This window comes from Dreissena polymorpha, chromosome 9 (genome assembly GCF_020536995.1).
Source record: "Dreissena polymorpha isolate Duluth1 chromosome 9, UMN_Dpol_1.0, whole genome shotgun sequence".
Lineage (NCBI taxonomy): Eukaryota > Metazoa > Mollusca > Bivalvia > Myida > Dreissenidae > Dreissena > Dreissena polymorpha.
In genome coordinates this window covers 91,522,267-91,546,221 of record NC_068363.1, presented here as the reverse complement: position 1 = coordinate 91,546,221, position 23,955 = coordinate 91,522,267, and the positions used below count along the sequence as shown (strand labels likewise).

Below are 23,955 nucleotides of genomic sequence, written 5' to 3'. Positions count from 1 at the left end.
ATATTTCACATTTTTTGCGTGCGTAATCAACTTACATTTGAATGCTCACATTTCCTTAACACAAGCCTGCTACTGTTTAACTACGAGACTTTTCTCTTTAATCATATCCGAATACAAATTAACCCATTTATGCCTAGTGGACTCTCCCATCCTTCTAAATTGGATCAATTTATTTCCAAAATTAGGGATGTCTGGTCTAGTTATTTCTATATTTAGAATATTTCTTACAGAAATTCCTTTAGTTTAAACCTATTTATTTTAGCTCGATTGCGTCGAAAGCCTTAGGCTTATATAAACGCTCTCGAGAAATTCCTTTAAGCGAACGGCGCAGACCCAGATGAGACGACGCATCATGCGGCGTCTCATCTGTGTCTACGCTGTTTGCCAAGGCCTTTTTTCTAGACGCTAGGTGTAAATGGGTTAAATGATAAATTCGATCCGATTTTCCAAAGAAGAACCATATGCCAGTTAAAGTCGAAACTTTTCCACTAATTCCATTTTCACATACAACAATAGGTTATCACGCTCGCATTTGACTCAAAGACGTGAATGCAATTATTTTATTCGAATTGTTTTTGAGCTGCAATCAAACACAATGGAACACTATCAAGCCGATACATTGACCCATGCTTTACAAACTATGTAAAATATAACAAGAGCACCGCATAACGGGTGCCAACGCTCGGCTGCGGGTGCAGTTTTTAATAACTGAAAGCTTGTCAGAATTTGTTTTAGAGGTCACAGTGACCTTGACTTTTGACCTAGTGACCCAAAAATGGGTGTGGCGTGTAGAACTCATCAAGATGCATCTACATATGAAGTTTCAAAGTTGTAGGTAAAAGCACTTTGATTTTAGAGCAAAATGTGCAAGTTTTAGCACGACGTCGGTGGACGGCGGACGACACGACACGACGAGCTGGCTATGACAATACCTCGGGTTTTCTCCGAAAACGCCGAGTTAAAAATTGTTACGTTTGAACTTACATTTAAGTGTACAATTCACAGGCTAAAGTAGTTGGCGTTCATGCAAACAGACAGGTTAAGGTTTATTAGATACGGTAATAACATGTCAGAGAGATTTGATCATTGGTATGAACAACGTTTGTCCTTTACAAAGTGTATTTAAATAATTGTACCGAGATATGATATGTTTCGTGTTCTGAGAAAACTGGGCATAATGCATGTTCGTGAAGTGTCTTCCCAGATTAGACTGTGCAATCCGCACAGGCTAATCAGGGACGACACTTTCCGCTTTATGGCATTTTTCGTTTAAATGAAGTCTCTTCTTAGCAAAAATCCAATTTCGGCGGAAAGTGTCGTCCCTGGTTAGCCTGTGTGGACTGCACAGGCTAATCTGGGACGACACTTTACGCACATGCATTATGCCCAGTTTTCTCAGAGCGCGACTCGTATCATCGCGCTACATGATCTGTCATAATGTGCATAGGAACTTAAAACTATTTTCAGCCAAAGCTGCGAGATATAAAATGTTTTGTGTAAAGTGGTTCTCTTAAAAGTGTGTTTAAATTATTATTGGATTGAAATAAACGACGCCCAATGGGGTAACATTATTTTTTTTACAGAATTTAATAGTTAAAGTATTTAAAAAATATTCTCTGACAGAACATGGAAATAAGATGCTATATTTGAAATGTGAAATGATTTAATGGTCCTCATTTTGTCATTATTCCCAAAACCTCCGCCGCCTGTGGTGTTATAATGCTTTATGTTATATTGTATTATATACCACAATACCTTAAAAGAAACCACAAAGAACACATGTCTGAAATTTAATATGCGTCATCATTATATGCTGGTATTTAAGGTTTTTAAATCTTTTTCTATGTAAACATATTGTGTGTGGTTATCCATCAGTCAAAGATAACTAAGTGTTTATTTATTATGACTTAGTTTGAATGTTTGAGATATTTTCTGATAAGTCGTGTTACCTAATTATGCAACATAAACAAACAATAAAACATTATAAAGCATTGCAGACCGTTTTTTTATAAATTGAGATTTTTTTTGTTTTTACAATCTTTTTAAGAGACTACAACTTTTTGTTTTAGAAAATCGAAAACTGTTGATTTAATGGACGATACCTGTTGATGTTCATTTCAAGAATTTCGATTGGACTTTATTACAATATTTTTATTTTAAAAGTTTCCGGAGTCAACGAATTTGATTTTTTGTAGAACGCGACAAATTTCCTATTGTCGTTTTTAATAATCTAAATGACAAGTTTTCAGAAAAAAAATGTTTTCTTGTTTGAAGCAACCATCGCACCATTAACAGCTTTATTGTTCATTTGAAATATAGTTAAGTGGCGTACTGTTCGTTATCTACACACGTTGATTTTGTTGTTGGTGTTCGCTTTTTAAATATTAAGAATATTTAAATGTTTTTTTTTAAAACTGTATTTAGGAGTGGTTTCTGTATCTATACGTGGTTTTGCTTTTTCGACAATACGTCAAATTTTACCCGCATTCCATCCATACAAAGATGTGAATACCCCGATCCCATCAATTAGTAGAACGATGACAGGTAATGCTATCTATAGCTTTTTGAACTACCATTAACTTCGCATATACAAATAACAAAAAGCCTTTTCGTTCAGTTATAGTTAACTCAGTTGATTAAAAAATACCAGTCACAAAAATGGATTTAGGTCTTTGGCTATTATCGCAAAAGTAGCTTTAATAGTTGGCCTGTTGTTTGGGAACTATTCGATGGTAGATTAGTTAATTGCTGTTGAGAACTCATACAATGATATCGAGTTAATGAGTTGTATTCAAGGTTTTTGTAGATTACGGTCGATTTTCGCTTGTTTGAAAGAATTATCAGAAAACACCACAGCTACAACTTGACCGTTATTTAACTGACCAATATATGTGTTAATCTGAAATGAAAGTACAGAATTGATAAAAATAAACGAACATATTTACGTATTCTATGTTAACTATTTACAGTCGAATCAACTTAGGTCCGGTATAATTTATATTACTTTATATTAGCAATATGCAATTTTAGGATATTGTAGGATGAATGGAAATACAATTTTATTATAATTTGCCATTTGATTTTAAAGACAACGAGTGAAATCACTTGCAAAATATAGCAGTCTTAAAGGTTTTGTTAAAATGATTATTTAATAAATGTTAATTTACGCCACATGATGTGTACTAAATAAAAGTGTGCAATTAAGAGTTGTACTAAAAGGGATACTTCCTACAAAAAATTGCTACTTGCTAAAATATATAACAAAACAGCATTAGTTCCAATTGTATACCATGCGAGATTATATTTGTGTAATTGGTGCGATTTTGAACTAATGGTTATCATAAACACCGGGCGTAAAATTAGATTATGATACAGGCTTCCTCCCGCTATGGCATTTATTATTGCATCCCAGACTCCTGTGTTACTCGGATGCCATATCACTGGGGAACGCATAATGTGAACATGATCATTATAATTAGATTAGTATTCATGAATCTATGGAGTTCCTAGATGTAATTAGCAATTAGTCATAACACTCATATAACATGTTACATGTCCAATCCTATTTATGAACACATGAGCGGAACATTTTATTATGACTTAAGCATATAATTTTCATCGTCATGAACATACAATTACAATAATGAAATGCTTTTGAAATGCATTCCACAGATACATTATTTCGAAGATAAATCGATGGTTATAAAACAACAAATGCACACATGTTTTGTGTTTTTGTTAAAGAAATTTAATACGTAGTTACCACATAATGTCAAACGAAGTTTAATAAATGAAACAATTATACATAATTGTGAACCTAATTTCTTCACTGAAAAAAGCAATAAAATACAAAAATTATGTATATGATATGTTTGTTAATACATTCAAACGTTGTTGCTATTGTTTAAAGCGAAACTATATTAATGAGAAGTCAGTAACCATATCATACCATAGATTCAGCTCTATAAGTGTACGTTGTTTTCATTTGTTGTTAAATACAACAACTGTAGATCACAGAATATTTAAATGCTCATAACTTTAAAGCTATAAAATGTATAAAAATCCATACTTCACGTAATGGTAAATAATTATTGTTTTTGTTAAGTATAATCCCACTGTTGATCACCTATACGAAAACGAAACTACAGTTGCTTTAACATTTTAAGCTATATTGTTCTACAGTGAAATAGTCACAGTATGCAGAAAGAAGTGTATATGGTCTAGATGTAATATCAACATATTTATTCTACATAACAAAAAATGCACTTGCTATACGTAAATAAATATATAAGATCTGAAATTAAATAGTATCGTTTGTTTAAATCAACAATTGCGACAAAGTTACTTCAAAAAAATAAAAACACCAGGAAATGCTATACATATAGTGTAGCAAATGAGATCCTAAATATGGGACCAGAGTAGTCTATGAAAGCCAACAGCAAGTTTTATATATCAAAATGTAGGTCTAAGTCTGAATTTTATTGAAATGGGTATTTTTTTTTCCATAAGTGTTGGAGTTGCCATGGAAACTAAATGGCGTCAAAGATGGCCGCAAAAACCAAAAACACACCTTAAGTTGAATAGTTGGCCATATTAAGCATTGTTTCATTACAATTTCTATATTTTATTCCATAAAACATAACATTATATATTAAAATAGACGTTTTTAGTGAAAACAGCAGTAAAATCCTTGTAATACATATTTGTTTACAATTTATTTGAAATAAAATGAATAACAAACACTCATGAGGGTTCTGTTTTTAATGATATATTGATATGTTATAAAATATATTGAAAAAAAAAACACAGTTTAAATTATGATTGGTTCAATTATCTAACTTTATTTTCAAATAGTCTTTTAAAGTATGTAAAGTATGCATTAACATCAGGATCTCGTTCAACCCCTTGTCCCCCCCCCCCCTAATTGATCAAATAATTGAATAAGATCACGCAAGCGAGACAATGGCATACATTACTCTGAGATATATTAACGGTATAGAGAAAATAATGTTTCAGTTTCTAAAATTAACTTTTAAATAGTAGCTTTTACCAGTAAGATATGTTAGTCTAGCTTAACATGTATTGAATAAGTCATAAAAAACTAGTTTACACAGACATGTTTTTTGCTTTGCTTTGTTTAATTTTGTTATGTCATTATAAATGTTGAAATCGTAATAAATGATGAGAAGTCTTTATATTAAAAAAAACAACAATTGCAAACTATTTTGTTTGCGTGGTCTAAGTTCAAACATAGCTGTTTTTCACCTCAGACAGTAAGTGTGTGATTGCTTTCCTTTGTTATTACTCAGACATGACATTGATGTCCTGTCTGCAGAAGATGAAACAAAAACAAACTTTGGTAAACATGTCATACAAAATGTATGTATATAGTTTGTTCTATTTTTTTAAGGCTAAGCCTTATATAATTAATACAATTTCTTTAAAAGTGTTGCATACATAGTATGATAGTACACCCTATCTCTGTACATAGGGAGCATTTATGCGTTGCTTTATCCGTCAAACCGAGTTATAGTTGCCATATATACAGAATACATGGCTAGTTTTCGGGACGAACGGAATAAACTTTCTCCATCTCGGCACTTACCATGTATTCGATTTATCCTGCTTCATTTTAAATTATGTCTTTAACATAGTGTCATTTTGTTAAATTTAATGATTTTTCATTGAAAAATAAAATCAATTGCAGATGACCGAAAATTATTGTGTATTAGTGGAGTGTAACCTTTCTATTTACATAAAGAAAAGCATTGTGTCACACCGGTCTTACTGACCTGTGTGAATGCGCGCTATGGATTGTGGGAAACGGACTTTTTTCCATCATGGCGTTGGTAAACATAATAAACACGGAAGTGAAAAATGGTAATTAATTATTATCAAAAACAGGCCCCATCAAACCGGGCCAGCTGTAATATATACATGGATGCAGTTTGTGCTTCAAAAGGAGCCACTTTTTATGTCAGTCTATTGTTTGTAAGAATCACTAAACACGTAACTTAGACTAACTAAACACGTTGCAAGACTGTATCTTCGAAATAGTAAATAAATCAAAATCATAAATAAATATTTATAATTAAATACCTGCTAAAATTTGAGAACGTGAACAATTTAAAATAAACGCTGTGAACATTACAAGGAATCTTACATGTAGGCCTCATGTGTGAGAGGATTAATCAGGGATAAAATAAATGGAGTTCAAAGGATCTAACATTTTGAGGAGGACGTCATGGTATCTTGGACATTTGGCACTTTCATATATTTATTTAGTAGATACTGAAAATGCTGAATGTGCTAATTGCAACATCAAAGACGAGCAGGTGAGATTTTTACAGCTTTATTTTTCTTGACAATGACATAATGTATGTTTTCCATTTAATTTATATGGCGCTCTAGTCTTATTTATAAGACGCGCAAAGAATTTAGAGATACTTTTTATATGGGCTAAATTCTTTGCTACAAATATTACCCATATAAAAAGTAGCTTAATATTTAATAGCGTCAAAAAATTGGACTAATGGCGCTCAATTTTAGCTCGGCTGTTTTCGGGGAAAACCCTAGGTATTGTCATAGACAGCTTGTCGTCAGACGTACGCGTCGTGCTAAAACCTTTACATTGGCTCAAAAATCAAAGTGCTTCCACCTAAAACATTGAAACCTCACATGTATATGCACCTTGATGTTTTCTACACACCACACCCATTTTGGGGTCACTCGGTCAAAGGTCAAGGTCACTAACCTCTAAAAATCCTTTTTATAAATTTCATTTATTCAAAACTGCACCGCAGCCTAGCTTGGCACCCATAATGTGGTGCTCTTGTTTATATATAATTTTAAAAATGTATTAATAACCAGAATAGTTGATGCATGTATAAATAAAAAGATACAGCCATGAACAGTGTGTTTTAATTTTTAATAAATATGCTTTGAATGCGTATATGCAAAACAATGAAGTCCATATATTGTTAACTGATTTTTTTAATGTTGAATGTCACACATTACGTACCAGTCCGTTTATGTACCGACACTTTATGTACCACTATCTGACACTTTATGTACCATAGTTATAATATAAAGAGATAACTAATTTAATATGAATGTGTGTTATTGATGAAATGTATTTTGTGTGATAGTATTTATGAATTTAGACTTATAGATCTATATTGGCCATAGATTTTATATTTTGTCAGATTGTCTAAGTGTCACTGAGTGTCTTAGTTTAATTTATTAGCCCAAGTACATGTAGTACTTAATAAATGATTTATTAGTCTTACCTGAAATTGAAGTAAATTATAAAAATTCATTTGTCTCTTATCTTATCCTGACTAAGGATTATAAAGTCTAAAATGTTTGTATTATATTTTATAATTGAAATGTGATACTTTGAAGAGAAGAGAGAATGATCTTAATGTTCAAACTGTAAAAAAATCAAATTATTTCCTTCTTTAGACTTTAAGCATGTTTAGAGAATGACCTTAATTCATTAGGACTGCTATGAATGAATGGAAATAACACCTATATTTTATGTAGGTGGTACGTAAAGTTTCAAAGTGCCGGTAGTACATAAAAGGTCTGGTACATGTACATAAGGTGTTACACCCTAAAATGTTCATGGTATCAGTGTTTCAATAATGTAGTGTTTCTTATTATGTATTGCTTAGGTTGTTTTGTTTCAAACTTCAAATTTGCATTTATTTTAAAGCATTTTCATTCATTTTGTGTATTCCATGTTTTCTGTAATAAGGTGAATTATGTTGTACATGGCATCAAATATTAATTCATGGTCGCTATGGTGTAAAAAATGATGTCCGCTGGGCGAGGGTTCGATCAATACTCTGGGAGTTCTCATTATCGTCTCCATGGACAACAAGTTCTGGTGTACCAAGTAGTAGTAGTAGTAGTAGTAGAAGTAGTAGTAGTAGTAGAAGTAGTAGTAGTAGTAGTAGTAGTAGTGGTGGTGGTGGTTGTGGTGGTGGTGGTGGTGGTAGTAGTAGTAGAAGTAGTAGTAGTAGTAGACTAGTAGTAGTAGAAGTAAGATCAGTAGTAGTAGTCGTAGTTGTTGTTCTTGTTGTAGTAGTAGATAATTAATTAATTAGTACATGTAGTAGTAGTAAGAGTTGTAATGGTTGTGTTTGTATTTGTATTGAATTCTGATAATACAACACAATGATGCTGCTGCTAACGATGATGATGATGAATATGATAATGCTGCTGCTGATTGTGATGATGATTATATGATGGGACTTTGGTATTATAAAATTTGTGAGGTTCAAACACAAAACCTGTTGGATAATAAAACTTCTCATTTTATGACAAAAGAGCTAGATTGTAGAGTAAAAAATAAGTATAAAATTCCCTAATAGGAAAGCTACCATTAAAGGACCATGACTTGTGGGCTTCAACAAAAGCAATTCATGAAACAGTAATATCTCTTTCAAATGCATTCAATATTGCTGTTCCAATTGATATGCTCAGAAATGCTTCTGGATGGGCATACACCAATAAGTACTTTCCTTCAGTTATTTCTTCTAAAGACACATTAACAACACTGTCGCCCTTAGCAGGAATTCCGGACGCCCGCCCTAAGATGTTCCCTCACCAGACATTTCCCCCATTTTAGTTTTAGTGCTTACATTACCCCCCCCCACCCCACAATAAATTTATAATGGTTTGGTTGAAGTATAATCTTGATTTATTATCAAAATGATTATTTTGCTTATGTAATCTTATGTAATAAACTTTTTATATGAAGCAGCTTGTTTGTTGTTTTCTTTGGATTAATCATTCATTATTTTTGTTAAACTGTTTAAGGAGTGCATGTAAATCATTAGAAAGACGTGCATGTTGGTGTACTAGAGGAATACATGGGATATTCTCAAAATCTTACACATGTTGTTTTTAATATAATTAAATAGGATCAATTGATGAATTAATTCAGTTTGAGTCAACTTGGGCTGGGTTGTAAAACTATAGTTTTTTGTTGTTTTTAATCCAATTAAATAGGGTACTATGTAACTGTCAAAGAAAATATGCATTCATACGCATATAAGCCAAGTTTTGGATGTCACTGATATTTTCAATTTTACTAGTACCTAATTAAGACTAATTAAAACAGAATTGGACTTTCCTTGCAAAGTATTTATTATTAATAATATAATAAGCTAATGTAATCAAAACATATTGATATTTTAATAATTTAACTCAATTATATTAATAATATTTAAATTTGCCCCAAAAAACTAGGGCAGGTAGATAGGAAGGATTTTTTTTTTGAAAACCAGCAGTGTTGTCAGTGTAAAATATTTGTAAAGCTTCTTCAATTTCAGTTTTACATTTTATGACCTGCAACATATTCTATGCTACTTTATTTTACTATGGTAAGTCATTAAAGTGTTATTTATTTTTCAACTATGTAATGTGCTAATCTCATATGATGAATTACTACCCCATTTAAAGATGACACCTAATCTAAATTCATTTATACAATAGTTATAATTGTTTTATTGTAACATACTATTCCACTAAAAAATGACCATCATAGAACATCAATGCTGTGCGTTTACTAAAATTTTCATTGATCTCAATTATTTAAAGAAAAAAATCTATCAGGCACTTATAAAAAAATATATAATTAGGGTGTCAAAATTTAACAAACTGAACGAGTCAATTTGAACTTCTCTTGCAATTCAAATGGAGCCACTTGAAATACCAAATTGTTCCCATACTAATCGGCAATATAGCTATGACATTGTGTGTCTATTCATAACATGCATCAGATACACCTTCTGAAACTTTTTTAGCGGTTTTGAAAACGCTATTTCATTGCAAACTTTCGTCAATAAAGGATACATGTTGTTATACAACCGAAAGTGAAAGTACAGTTTAAAAAAAAATGAATAAAGAGCGAAATTGTTGAAAACTTACGAAAATTTTAATTGATACTTACATAAGACCGTAAGACTGAACAAAATTATACTTAAATTTTAAATCATAACATGAAAGTTTACTTATAAAGCAAATTCTTCATTCATCCGCGGACTTCTTTGTGTCGTAGTCATAAATGCCTCCAAATGGAGGTGCGTGATGCGTCTAAGTATAGAGGTGATAATAACGTAGTGACGTCACCATCTATGTATAGAATGAAAGAAAAGCCGTATATTGAAGGTTATGAGTAAATAAATTTAAAGGCGAAATTGATTACTTCATTGCCATATGTTTGCTTAAATTAAATGCATATTTATTGCTTTAATTATCATTTTGTTTTGACAAAACATTTCGCAGGAACTTCGCATTTACATTTTGTAAAAGGTCAAATATTAGAACATGTTAATCGGCGCGAAGGATAACGAACTTAAGGTTTAATCGTGGTCACGCTAGGTACTTCCCTAGATCAACTAGTTTTTTCGACCCTGCTTTATTTGGTTAATGTTTGCAACAGAGGCAGGATAAAATGAAATTGAGATTCGTAGTCTGCGAAACAACTTCTGATACATCTATACGTGGTACTCGATGTCTGTCTGTCCGTTGTGCCGCCCTTGGTAATCGGTCTTGTTCTCCAGAATCAATATGAGTTAGCCTTTAAAGGGGCCCTTTCACAGATTTTTGGCATTTTTTAACTTATTCATTAAATGCTTTATATCGATAAATGTAAACATTGGATCGTAAAAGCTCCAGTAAAATATCAAGAATAAAATTAAAAAAAGGAAAAGAACATTGCCCTGACCAGGTTTCGAACCAGTGACCCCTGGAGTCCTGCCAGAGTCCTGAAGTAAAAACGCTTTAGCCTACTGAGCTATTCCGCCGAGTACATATTCTTAACGTATTTTATACCTTATATAAGCAATCTTCGTAGTTTCACAAAATTTAACGACAAAAACAGAACTCTCCAAATTATTCAATCGTTTCGCGTTGCAACGCTTTATAATTTTTAGGTTTTAAAATCGTCAAAAGATGCATATAATGGCTATATTAGACCATGGTAAATGTTCAGTATTACTGTTTTCTCACAAATATCATAACTAAAACGAAAATTTGCGAATCTGAAACAACTTTTTTCAATTTTGTCAGTTTACCAAAGCGTGAAAAGATCCCTTTAAGAGAGCAAACGCGCATAAAGTCACGTGGTGAGGCTAAATAAAATGCAAATTGGTTATTGGCGTCGCACTGAAGTGCGGCGACTCGTATTTAATACTTTTGTTTTCGCTCATGGGAGGAGAAGTTATTTTACGGATCAATGTAAATATTTTTGTTGTCAGAATATCTTGCATAGTGGTGATTTTTTGTGTAAATATGTGTAAATAAGCAACGCATTTGTGCCTATTACATTTACTACAACATTTATTGCCAATAATGCAAAGCTAATTCTTTTAATTAATAACTGATCACAGGGACTGGGCAATAATAAAAGATCACAGGGACTGGACAAATACGCGAAACGGTGAAACTTTCTGGTTTTGTATAAAAACAAAACATAATCAAAATATATTTATTTTGTGGTTTTTCTAACAATAGCGCAGACTTAGTTGTTCGAGTTTTGGTTAACGCGTATTTTCTCAATATTACAAGACGACAGCGATTACACAGTTTATTGCTTTATTGATAACCGTTACACTACAGTCACTTATTAATATCTTAGTTAGAAGGTGATTTTTCACGCGGTTCCATAGTGTAGTGGTTACACGCTCGCTTCATATGTGAGAGGCCGAAGGTTCGAGCCCCAGTAGAATCAAATTATTTTATTTGTGTTCTATGTTAACTTTTTGTTCTGATGTAGACATTTTAGTTTAAATAAAAATGCTGTTTTATTGTAACCATTTTTTTGTTTTTATTATGCCCATGAAATATATGTGTGAGAGGGTGGTGGGGGGGGGGGGGGGTTCGTAATCACATTAAAACTTTTACAGTGTTTTCATATCAATGAGTACTCAACCCCTATCGTAAATGAGCAACGTAAGAATAAGTTCAGAATCGTCTCCTCTTGAAGTTGAGAAAAATATGAAATTACGCTTTCAAGATGAAGCAGATTTTTTAAAACCTACACAGTTCTGTTCCATTAATGAAAACTGCACACGGATGCCAGTTCAAAAAAAAGAAACTAATGTTAATAAAATGAACTATGAAATATTTGGAGGTTACAATACAAGATCATAGATAAGGGTTATTTGGGGGTTATAACACAACATCATAGATAATGGTTATTTGGGGGTTATAACACAAAATTAAAGATAATAGTTATACCAGTACCTTTTTCTACTTTGTTTAAAATAATCGGCCAATATATTAATATTTACAGTAGAAAAAAATTGTTCCATGTAACTTCATTGAGTGCCTTTTACACTGAAATTCCCGACGCCCGTTGATGCTTTGCATCATTACTTATCTTGTTGTGTTTTATTTAATGACATCAACGACAGCTTTTCTATTCAGGACCATGCACATATTTAAAGGGGCCTTTCCACGTTTTGGTAAATAGACAAAATTTTAAAAAGTTGTTTCAGATTCGCAAATTTTCGATTTAGTTATGATATTTGTGAGTAAACAGTAATACTAAACAGTTACCATGCTCTTAAATATCCATTATATGCATCTTTTGACGATTTAAAAAAAATCTGAAAATTATAAAGTGTTGCGACGCGAAACGATTGAATAATATGACAGTTCTGTTGCTGTCGTTATATTTTGTGAAACTACCAGGATTGCTTATATATAGAATAAAATACATCTGACATTGTATGCGGAAGGATGGTCGAGTGTCTAATTAGGAGACATTTTACGCCAGAACTCCAGGGGTCAGTGGTTCGAGCCCTGTTGAGGGTTACTTTTTTTCTTTTATTTAATTTATTCTTGATTTTTTACTGGAGCTTTTTAGAGAAAATGTTTACATTTATCAATAGAAAGCATTTAATGAAAAACTTCAAAACATGCCAAAATCTGTGAAAAGGCCCCTTTAAGGGATCTATGGACAGCTCATCTGTCAAGAATTGATTGTCGATTTCGTTTGTTGCCACCCTTTAAATCATTCAATACATTAGTTTGACCATTTGTATTTACTAAATGTTAAAATTATGCATTTTAATTGGTAAAGTTTGATATTTTTTTAGTTATACTACATATATCCCGATTAAAATATCTCTTGACGGGTTATATACAAGCTCGTGTAAATACGTTTATATGTTAAATGTATGTATTTAGACAAGTATTTGAAACAGCAAACATTTAATATTTTTCTCCATCCGACGTCATTGCAAAACCAATTCATAGTATAACATACAATTCAACTTTAAATGATGAGTATGTCATTTTTCTAGTCAGTGGTTATTCCTGACGATCCGTTTAAAATTCATACTTTGATGGAAGTGTACCATTCTCCATAGAAGTGTAGCCGAAATGAAGTCCAGTGTGTTGTTGTCAAATAACATGCACTGTTGTTTACCGTATTTTTATTTCAGGATTGCGGCATCTCTGATAATAATTGAATAACCCAAATTTAATATGTTTCTTCTCATTTGTTGCCCTGCTTGCGTGAACTGATGTTAATATTTTTGGAAAAATAATCTGTATTTTCGTTGCTAAAATCCGTTTCGTTTAACAAAAATTGCTACTGTTAAAGTTAAAAATGTTTCAACTGAATTATATTAAGCTCCTAAAACATGCCTTTACGTTTACATTCAAGAATTAATCGTTTAAAAACAAAAAACTGCTCATTATTTATGTAACCATAGCCTAAAAATAACTTACCTTACTTAAAAATAATTTCGAGCAATTAGACGAAATGTGTGTGTATTATCTGATTATTTACCGGCTAAGTGGGAAGTACGGCGTGCCTAAATCCTGCAACAACTGCTTCAGTTCATCGACCGCTCCAATTCTACATGTACCTAGGTATTCAAGTACATTTTGTTTGGACAAGGTTTGTTATTGGTCGACAGGTATCTTAAGTGCAGTAACAACGAGTACAATACAATCAATCAAATAATGCCATCGCTTAAAATGTCTTTAAACACATCTCTTATCATCTACCTGACTGATTTCAAAGAATCCCCGTGAATAAAGGCTTAAACTATAAAAACACTTAAAATGATAAAGGTAAATCTAAATCGTTGAAAACCACTTATGTATGCGTGATATTATTGAAATGTTGGAATCTTGATTTAGTAGTACCCGATGTTTTGTTGTTTATTTGGCTGATTCAAACTGTCCATAAGATAAATAATCGGTTGCAGTTAAAACACTTTAAAAATTAAACACAGTATGTAAAAAATAACAATGATCTTTCTTATTTGCATTAAATTGTTTAAGACACATTACCATTAAACAGTAATGGATATCAATACAAACTAGTTATTGTTAAAATCGTGATATCGATGAAAAAGTCAATTATGGAGTAAACATTAACGACACTAATGACGTGTCAAGAAGAAAGTCACTGACATATTAAAAAGAAGTCATATATCCCTAAATATATCATGGACAAGCTAATTGTGATAAACTTATTTCCAAAACAATAACACTGCCTTTCAGAAAACAAGTATTTTGTAACACATGTCAACCATTTACTAAATTTCAAACCTGTTCTTCGTTGTATTAGATACTTACCAAGGCTTAAAAGTAATGGATTTCCAAATCCGTTAATTGTATGTATAAGATACTATATGTATTCTAAATTGTCAATACCATTTCACTCAAGAATATCACTTAAAAAGATATGCTTTTTGTAACGTCCAACCATTTTTATTTGTTTTATACATTGTAATTTAACTCGTTTAAATTAGCCGGAGAGCAGATAAATAAATTAAAGCTAAGCAAGTGAATATGCCAGTGTTTACAATCATATTGAAGGATACAACGAGAAATGTGTTCCACGTAAAGTACTTCACGCAGAAGGTGGTCTTGTCTATGTTGATGCGATAAGATTTAACAAAGCATTATACGCAGAACTACTGTACACTTTGTATATCTTGTATTACCGGTTTTATCTGCAATTTCAGCGTTTAAAGGGGTCTTTTCACGGTTTGGTAAATTGACAAAATTGAAAAAAGTTGTTTCACATTCGCAATTTTTCTTTTTAATTATGATATGTGTGAGGAAACCGTAATGCTGAACATTTACGATGCTCTAAAATAGCCTTTATATGTATCTTTTGACGATTTAAAATCCTGAAAATTATAAAGCGTTGCACACGAAACAATTGAATAATTTGGAGAGTTCTGTTGTTGGCGTTATATTTTGTGAAACTACCAGGACCGCTTATACGAAGTATAAAATACATCGTCAATTGCATAAGGAAGGATGGTCGAGTGGTCTAAAACGTAGGCTTTTTACTTCATGACTCCAGGGGTCAGTGGTTCGAGTCCTGCTGAGGGTTATCTTTTTTTTGTATTCTTGATTTTTTACTGGAGCTTTTTAGATCAAATGTTTACATTTATCAAAATAAAGCATTAAATGACAATCTTGAAAACATGACAAAATCTGTGAAAAGGCCCCTTTAAAAGCGTTCTCACATTTCTACATAAAACGTTAAAGAATAAGTTATAAAAACGAAAGGTTGGAAGAAAACTGTGTATAATTAATTCGTGTTTAATTATGAATATGGTATTTTATTTCGTAAAAAGAGCAAACGTCCAAGTAATTAGTGGCAAACTTCACGTGATATTTCATATAAATTGATCATGAACGATGAACATGTGATGTCTATATGCGATACTTTGATGCTAGTTCAAATCGATTTCAAAATAAATACCAAATGTGGATTCGTCTATTCTAATTGATATGTATTAAAGAAAGAATGGGAACGACAAGTGAAAGAAAAATAGATGTATACAGGGATGACCGATATTTTGAGAAGACCCTGCTGATTGCTGGTGCAATCAAAGGTTATTAATTTTAATGCTTTCTAAATCACAAACAAGATCTGCCGTTATACTATTGGTTGGTCAAATGGACCAGCATTGCTTGTTCCGAGGGATAAGTTTGGATTTGAAAACTGATTAAACCAGTCCGTTAAGATAATAAAAGTCGCTACATCACAGAAGCAGTGTTTCTTTAAATAACGACGTTCATTACATAATCACTCATACTTGGCAATAATGTCCAAACAAGACTGAGAAGAAATATGCGCCGAGAATTTGATGTTAAAAGAATTGTGGGCTTTTTTTTTCGGCTATCAAGCAGTGAGTGAAACCAGAGGGATATCGACAATTGTCTTAAGAAACAATATAAAATCGGTCGAGAAAAAATTTCAAGCAGTTGCCTCGCGCACCCAGTGGTTCATGAAGTCTGCTCATTTGTCAATTTAAGAGATTGGGGGCCATTTGAAATATATTATATAATTGGACTTATTAGTTTGCAAGTATACTGATGGAAAATTTAGACATCTTTTAAATACCTCGGAGATATTGTGCTCTGGTTAAGAGAGAAAAATATAAATTAATACCAGAACGTAACGTTCATCGCCAAATCTGCTGGAGAGCGCGTGGTGCTGCAATTTTAAATCTATCGGGGAAAGAGTTCGGGTTTAGAGAGTGTCGTTTTTTTAAATTCATTATTGAGGACGATTCACGAATAGTGCAAAGACAATCTTTCATTTAAAACCAACGTCAATAAATATTTCTGAGCAATTATATATTGGCGTTACATAGACTATACTGATAAAAAAAGGTAAGTAAAATTATATATTTGTTAGTAAATATAAATAATGTTATTTAATTTACTTTCACTGAAATATGAAATTAAACTTTTGTTGGACACATGGGTAATCATGTGACCGTTATTTACGCAAAGTTTAAGTTTATGATTAATATATTTAATCAATTCTGCTAACCAAATGTTTACTTTATTCGTATTGATGTATTTTTAATGTTAAATGTATACAACGTGAACTTAGATGTAATAGTGTTTCTTGATGTTAATGCATTAAAGCAAAATGTTTCCATTTTTTTTCGACAATAAGATCTTACCAGAAGGCATTTTCTTTAAAGTTTCGATATAAGAAACTAACAGTGTTTGCATGAAATAAAAAATACAAATTGAACATTTATAAAAACAGAAATGTGCATATAAGTTTCTTTATTATTTTCTATTGTGTCGCACATATTACAAATCTAATTACATAATCTATAGTATTTTACTGTTAAAACTACACCAATAAAACAAATGTTCAAGGCTAATTGTATAGTCAGTACAGTCCAAAGCGTCGCGTTTCAAGCGTATATATCTTTAACTATTATTCGTTAATTTTAAATTTAGTATTTACAGACATTAAAGGTCACCGACATCGCTAAAGATATTTTAAATCAATATATTTCTTGTTTTATGTTAGTTAAAATATACAGTATATATATATATATATATATATATATATATATATATATATTATATATATATATACACAAAGGTAAATTTTCCTTTCACTTTAGCGAAACGGATTTGTACCATAGTTTCGAATGATACACTTAAACAAACACGTTTAAAAGAACTTGAGCATTCACTTATACAAAGAAAATATCCAAAATCTATTATAAATACAGGTATTTAAAAGGCTCTTTCCATCCCTAAACATGAATTACTTTCAAAATCAACACAAAAAGATAAGAGTAATATAATTCCATTTATTTCAACACAAAATCCAAAAAATAAAGAACTGTTTGGCGTATTAAAAAAACAACATTGACATTTTAAAAACGGACCCGGTTATGAATAAAATAATTTCGGATCAGAAGATAATAAAATGTAAGCGACAGCCACCTAATTTAAAACGTCTGTTAACCAAATCTTACTTTACATCTCAAGAACCAAGAGTATCCAAATGTAATGACCCTAGATGCGCCCTTTGTGGTTATATAATTGAAGGAAATTCTTTTGATTTTAATCGCAAAGTGTTCAAAATAAAAACGAATATGTCAGAAATATGTCATGTGATATACAAAATGTGATTTATGTATTAGTATGCATTGGATGCAAAAAATATTATATAGGCCAAACTGGCGATAAACTTAGAAATAGACCATATGTCCATGAACAACAAATTCGAGACCCCTCAACAAGACAGATGCCTTTAAGTAAACATTTAGATGAATGTTCACATTATGAACCAAAATTTAAAATATTTCTATTTTATAAGCTATTTTCGAACAATATTTCAGCTAGGTTAGCCAAAGAACAACATTTTATACATTTATTTAAACCCCAATTAAATTTCATTTGAATATTTATTGACGTTATGACGTCATAATTGATATGACGTTATCTCAATGACATTTTGACATTGTAATATATTGTATTATGCCCTGATGAGCGATGCGAAACGCGTTGGTTATATCAGTATATATTTAAAATCCCAGACACGTGTTTTACTGTTATTATATATATATATATATAAGCATACACTATCTTCTGCTTATATGTGACAATTTTCTGTACGATTAAATCTAAATTACAATCTTTTCTAAATACTTAAATCTTAACCTCTCAGAGAAAAAAAAAGACACTTATTCGAACATCTTATACTTTCAAACACAAATGGAAATAATGAAACAAGTGCTTATAAACGAGAAGTTCTTCCTATAAAAGTCTCGGGTTTTTTATTTAACTTTTGTTTTACAAAAGCACTACAAAAGTCAGACACTAAAATTACAATATCATAATTGCACAAAACAAACATCGACGTTCAAAATCATCGACAACATACAATAGGTTTCTCATTGAGCTTGATTATCGCGTACGGAACTAATAACAGCTAAACTCAAAGTTAAAGGCTACGTATGAGTCATAATAAAATTGCTCTTAAAGCCTGTACGATACATTTTGTAGAATAATTTGAGATAAATTAATCGTAAAGCATCATATTGTCATCTTACACGTTAAGTAGGTTTCATAATAGATATGCTATGTGTGTAACCATTATTTGAACATTTTCATTAAAAAATCTGTCACACCACATAACTGACCGCTTCTGACAAGATGTTTAGATTGGTTTGGATATTGATTACATTATTGTTTCTCTATAATGGTTTAAGATCCGCTACCTGTCACTGTGGACATTAAACGAATTGTAAGAAACTCCACATGTTTTTTCTGACGCTGTTCCTCATCCGACGTATTTGAAGGCTGTCCAATCCACTTGACATATTAAGTGTCACATGCCTGACGTTTAAGTCAATAACGCCCAAAAGTATTTGATGATACTGTAATATAATAATGCGACAAAAATGATAGTTTGCATCATGATTGGTCGAGAATACCAAAGAAATGCACGCACGTCTCACGCACACAAATTGTACCACGTAACACCAATTTGTAAACTAGAGCTTTGTAAAAAACTAGACGAATACCCCACATGCCACATTGATACAGCATATTTTGCATGTTGTCTTCACAAAAAGTGACCCCGTGATCTATTTTTTGACCCGGCATGACCCATATCCAAACTTGACCTAGACATCATCTAGATACAACATCTGACCAAGTGTGGTTAATATGGGATTAAAACTACTTGAAATAGACAGCGGACACCATACTCAATGTTAAAAACGCACTTAGTGACCCCATGACCTAGTTTTTGACCCGGCATGACCCATATTCAAACTCGACCTAGACATCATTAAGATACATTAAGATACAAAATCTGACCAAGTTTGGTGAAGATCGGATGAAAACAACTTGAATTACAGAGCGGACACTTAATACGGACCGACCGACAGACCGACCGACAAGCTCACTCCTATATACCCCCCCCCCCGAAACTTCGTTTGAGGGGTATAATAATGTCTAAAGAGAAGTTGTCAATCTCCTTAATGGACATTTTAACAATATCAATGCTACGATTTTACTTAAAGCATGTGCTCCGAGTAAAAGACCCGCATTTAGACAGATAAACGACGATTTTCAGAATCTTAAAAATAAAAAAACAAGTATTGTCTTAAAAATGAAATGTATCATACCACCACATTGCTATCTGCCTGTACTCTTCCCATTCGTATTGCAAACAACTTTTTTCTCTATACGATGTGTAAAATAAGCGATTATTCGTGTCGTCTTTCGAACGCCGTTGCTACATGTATGTCAACGTGTAAAAGCCGGTTCAGCAACATCATCGGGGATCCATAGATTTTAAATATAAAACATGGATTGTTTTGCAGATTTGTAGGAAAATGTGGATTGGTAAAAAAGAAAATTAGGTTACTGTCCCATCGTTTTGTAATATATCAGGCTCGGCACATATAAAATAACGGCTCGGCAAGCCTCGCCGTTATATAATTCTAAGCCGCGCCTGATATATTATAAAACGATGAAACAGTAACCTGTTAGTCTCTATGTAACACTGAAACACCAAATTATTGACATCTAACGGTTTCAGAAAGTATTTCTACAGTTGGTTGAAATTGACCCTCTTTATGTATCCCTATGATGGTTCAATATCAGTTATGAACTTGTCTATGCTGCAATTATTAGAATGGTAAGACACAGCAAATATGTTATACGGTGATGTCCGATATAAGGCGGATGTGAGGGCTTTCCAATCCACTTGACAGATTCACTGTCACACCGCTGACGTTAAAGACGATAAAGCCTGACAGCTGTTTTATAAGACTTAAAGAAAACAGCTTAAATGATCGATGCTATTTTTGTTAATAATCTGTCTCCTTAATGGAGTTGTTCAATATTCAGATTGTTATCAAATAAGTGCTCTGAGAAACACGTCTACATTCAGGCACAAACAAAAACACAGGCACTAGACAATGATTTTCAGAATCTTAAGAATAATAGATGAATACAACATAATAGTAGCAACATCTTTGTATTAAGAATGATAAATATGATCAGTATATTTGTTATATATTTTTAGCGATTACACAAGACTTATATTGTGTTATCAGTCTTAACAGCTTTAGTTTGTCTAAATGTTATTAGATTGCAAACCTTGGAGTATTGTAGCTGGGAACAAACATGTCATTAGGCCACTCCAAATTGATCTGTTGGTCGACGGATTTGCCGCACCTATTTTTTCAAAATGAAAATAAAACATTTACCGCTCGCACTCATTTTTTTGTCATTCTGTAACCATAGCGCATGTTTATTTTTAATTTGTGAAAAAAACGCGATCTAGCAGAAACGATTTTGACGCTGAATACGAAATGCCAAATAAGGTGTTTCGTAACCTTTTTAATCGATAACTGCAGACGCTAAAAAATTCGATCGAGACGACTTGCAAAAATGGCTTCCTGCGCGAGCAGTACATGTTTCGCTGTCGTGGCCGTTTTAACAAATTGCGATGAAAAGTTGCTGCAGCAAACCTTTAAAAATATAAACACATCTTCTACGTTCTGTAACTTATTTGAATTTGTTTGTTTACGTTAGAACATGCAACTATCAGCAGATACCGGTGAAGCATGTTCAATTTCAAACAACATCGGGAAACATGACGTAAGATTTTTTATACTTTTTCTTCATTTAATGGGCATATGGACGGTTTTTCCCTATATGAAGGCACATTTTTCCTAAAACACAATTTTAAGTGAACATAAAATAAACATATAATCATTAAATTCTGGTTCTAAAAAATTCACAGGGACAATGTTTTATAATTTTTTAAATACATGGTTGACGGAGCATGTTTAACAGCAAGGTCTGGTATTTCATAAACATCAAATAAAATCTTTGTTATGTATAAATTTACTTCAAAATACAATACCGTACTAGCCATCGATATGCTCCTTTTAAAATAAGGTAGCGACAAGGGATTATATGCATGGCCTTTGTCCGACTGTCTGCCATTATCATTTTGATGATTGTCCCTCTTCAAGTGCTATTGCAACATGGTATACCTTTTCACAGCTTGCAACATGGTATACATCTCACTGTTTAAAATTTCAAACAAATATAAGCAGCAGTAGGTAGGCATGTGTCCCTCACTTAAATGATATGGTTACATGTATATTTCGTGGTCAAAGGTCATATGCTACTTACTCCTATAAATACAAGGTCGATATATATTCTTTGTAATAGAATTGATTTAAATGTAAAATATAGCTGTTTAAACCTGTATCTCTTGATAATGCAATATTTTTCTATCTAAATGTGATTTTTTTTTATTCTTCGCTCTTCGCTCGCTCGAGAATTTTCCTGTTTTCAAACAAAATTTATGTTTTTTCGCTCGCCTCTTCAACTTTTTTTTTAAATCTGTAGACCAACAAATCAATTTGGAGTGGCCTTAGATTGATCTACAGGTTGTGTCCGTAGTCAATACATATGTGTTTCCAAAAGTTTATTACACACATTGAATGGTAACAATCATACAGTTTCTTTTAAGAATGCAGTGGTTACACACTCTGTCAAGTGATTTGTTTTGGTTTGATGCTTTTTTAACAAAATAATTGTGTATATAGCGTTGTCGTTAACGCAATTGTTAAAATCCATACATATGAGATGCATACACACATATACACCGTGTTTTATGTGCAATATAATCAGGTGTGTAATAATTAGTAAGAACGTATACAAAAATAGAAGACGATGGTAATAGTTTGCAAAACATTTTTCGCATAAGATAACAAAACAAATGAAACTGTTTCGGTCTTTCAAACATATTCGAAGCGCACTTCATTCAGTTTGTTACATGACAACAAAATATATGGCCAAAGAAATCTGCCGACCAAATGTATGTAGTGTGTCATATTAGTCCGGCAGAAAATGACATATATACGAAATTGAGGTGTTAGTAAAGGTTAAATTGTTTTAGTTTGGGGACATGTTACTGATGAAGAATCCAAATGATGCCGGGCTGGTATATTTGGGTTTAAAAAAAATCCAAGATGGCGTCCAAAATGGCCGCCGTTGTCAGCATTTTGACGTATGTGGTGATATTATCGTGTTTTTATCTATTATTTTGATTCTGTGCAGCCTAAGTTAGAATGACTTCATGATGGTTAATAATTTGGAAGTGAAGTAATCGAAATCAAATTTCAGATTATACGCAAGATGGCTGTCACAACGGTCGCTTATGCAAATAATTGCAGTTAAAATTTCATTGCACTACTTTGATTCGGACTTTCATGCTTAATGGAATTGTGTAAAGACCATTCAATATTATCCACTATAATCTCATAAATGTATTATTTTACATATACATGAAGATATTACAGACAAGGAAACTACGAAACCATAATTAACATACAAATGTACTGCATAATACAGTAAGTACAAACCTCATGTACACATACTCGTTGAGCACAAATGATTAACACCCGTTTTATTTACATCGTGCAAGCATGGGCTAAACAAATAAATAAATTATATCTCTTAATTTTGTTTCTTATACAATATATAACAGCTTTTACAAGCTAGTTCCCTTTGATAAGTGAAACGTGTTTAAAGATTAGTTCATTCCCGTATTGCTGCTTTTACCATTATTTATTCAGTTGAAATATGTAATTTTCAGACATTTGATGATCAGAAATATATCATAACAACAAAGCATATGCCAATCGTACGTCTAAAGTGTGTGCTAATTGTTTGATTAAGTCAGAATTTCTTAAATTGTAGTTACTTCCTTTGTTGTTGCTTACGCCATTATTGTTTTAGTCGAAATGTGTAATTTCAGACATCTGATGATCTAGAATGTATTTTAACAACATATCATCCGCCAGACGTACGTCTTAATTATGGGTTGATTGTTTGATTAAGGCAGTATTTCTTATAATGATGTATGTTCGAGCAAAAAGAGAAGATGATTGGCCGCTGCACTTGGCATCCGTTAAGCTCCTAATACCAAGCTTCTTTGCATACCCAAACAATGCGGGATACGGCCTCTGATACTAGTATCTAAGGTCAATGAAGAAAATGCATGAAAGCGCAAAAGACGAGTTCTCAAAGGGTGAGTATGTCACGAGACATGTTCTAGGGGTATTGAATGGCCTATGGAGCGACATGTTCATTTAAACAACT

General features: G+C 32.2%; 1 protein-coding gene across 1 annotated transcript in view; it reads left to right on the top strand.

Moving 5' to 3' along the window:
• The first annotated feature begins 16,279 nt into the window (after positions 1 to 16,279).
• LOC127844666 (FMRFamide receptor-like) overlaps positions 16,280 to 23,955 on the top strand; it is a 51,186-nt gene continuing 43,510 nt past the window's right edge. The window contains exon 1 of the mRNA XM_052375067.1: positions 16,280 to 16,671. The gene's annotated coding sequence lies outside the window, so the exon portion shown is untranslated. The remainder of the gene's footprint in view (positions 16,672 to 23,955) is intronic.